Source organism: Pseudophryne corroboree, chromosome 7, assembly GCF_028390025.1.
Source record: "Pseudophryne corroboree isolate aPseCor3 chromosome 7, aPseCor3.hap2, whole genome shotgun sequence".
Taxonomy (NCBI): Eukaryota; Metazoa; Chordata; class Amphibia; order Anura; family Myobatrachidae; genus Pseudophryne; species Pseudophryne corroboree.
This window is the reverse complement of record NC_086450.1, coordinates 89,385,942-89,388,109: the sequence shown is the minus strand read 5'-3', so window position 1 is coordinate 89,388,109 and position 2,168 is coordinate 89,385,942.

The window sequence follows — 2,168 nt, the reverse complement described above, 5'->3', positions numbered from 1 at the left end:
AGCTCAGATTATTACCCTGTCAGACACACACTACTGCGCCTCAGCTTGCGTTGCCTGCTTCAGTTTCTCCTTGGTTGCTTAGAGAAGAAGCAGCAATGAGAAAGTACAAGTGTGTATGCATCCGACGACCACCGATGCGCGGCCCCGCGGGACGTTAACGACCCTCGCTTATCTGTGGAGCATGTATGCTCAATTTCCACTATGGTCGTTACCGACCAGAGACGTCGTTGAATGTGTATGGTGTGAAGACCAACGACCAAACCACTGTTCACCAGCCCTGTTCCCAGGTCATTATTTTAATAATCTGTTCAGCTTGGATGTTTCAACGATGAATGGTCTTTGGTCGTTGGTAGTGTGTATGCTCATGTCGTTTGCTCAGCTGTTCAAGGGAAGTTCAAGGGAAGTCGTTAACGACGGTCGTTAACGACGTGTGCATCGTCAAGTGTGTATGGGCCTTTACTCCTACACTGCGATCAGCTCAGCCCATTTCGTTCCTGGTTTGACGTCACAAACACGCCCTGCGTTTGGTCAGCCACTCCCCCGTTTCTCCAGACACTCCCACGTTTTATCCTGGCACGGCTGCATTTTTCCGCACTCTCCCTGAAAACGGCCAGCTTCCGCCCAGAAACACCCACTTCCTGTCATTCACACTCCGATCACTTCAACGATGAAAATTCTTCGTTCGGACGTGAGTAAATCTACTAGGTTTTGAGCAAAAATACTTAGCGCATGCGCACTGCGTACCATGCGCATGCGCATTTTCACCTTAATCGCTCCGTTGTGAAAATCGGCAACGAGCGAACAACTCGGAATGACCCCCATATAGCTATTAACCAAACTACACCTTCCACGCATGATAAGACTCTCTAGCCTCCAAAATTTCAAGCGTTCCCTGAAAACTCACCTCTATAGTCAAGCCTATCAAATTCCTATACCACCCACATGACCTCCAGAAGCATTCATTTCTAATTACTGTCTAAGGACTGTCTTTACAATCTGGTAAGAGCGCTATGCTATAGATAGTGCCTATCATTGTGTATGCTTCCTAATTCCCTATAGATTGTAAACTTGTGAGCAAGGCCCTCCTACCTCTATTACTGTCTGTTATAACCCAGTTTGTCTAATCACTGTTGTTTCCAATTGTAAAGCGCAACGGAATATGCTGCGCTATATAAGAAACTGTAAATAAATAAATAAATATTATTTAATGCATTCTATTAAATGATAGCTAAAATCTCCCCTCATGTCCTTGATGTGAAGACACTCCTTGACACCACCATGAATGTGTTATATTTGTAGGAAGATTATGGGGAGATTAAGCACAAAGCTCATCTAAATTGCAGCCACCTCAGATTGCCTATAATCAATTTTAGATCCATATTTACAAATCTTATAATGATTGAACCAAGTGTGAAACCAGCATATTTAGGAGTATTTTGTATGACTTGAAAGTAATCCTATGTGAACCCAGGTGGGAATTTTAGACCTTTGGCCACTTTGTCAAAGTTATTGAGCCTACACATCAATAGGCCGTGTCAAAGTTATTGGGCCTACACATCAATATGCCAAAACCCCAAATCCCTGATGGTTGATCCGATTTGCCAATCAGCGATTATCAGATTATCAGCAAAATACAACATGACATGTTAAAAATCCCTGACTCACCAATTCTGATCATTTTGGGTCAGAATAAGTGAATGGAGATTTCCAACATGTTGGATTTTTACTTTTTTTTTATACACAGTCATCAGCACAACGGAGAATTGTGCCAAATGATTGTTGATATATGGCCTACATTAATTGTTAATGTCATTTGTCAGCAATTTATTACTTCTTTTTTTTTTTTTGTGGTTTATAAATTATGGTTTTGTTTTCTTTGTGTTGACCAGCAAAGTACATTAGTGTGTCTTTTTCAATTAAGTGACAGGGAGTGGTCCTTGAGGGAAGCAGTTACTTAACCGACGTCCGGGACACCAACGGTCGCTATACCAGCGCCGGCATCCCGAACAAGGACACCATCCCGGCAGCAACATACCGACGCCGAACGGGTTGCCGGCTTCACAATACCGACAGCCAGCATCCCAAACATCCTGACAGTGGTATGCGGTGGCATCCTTCCACGGAAGGGTGGGGTGTTAGGTTTAGGCAGAAGAAGGGGGGGAAGGGCA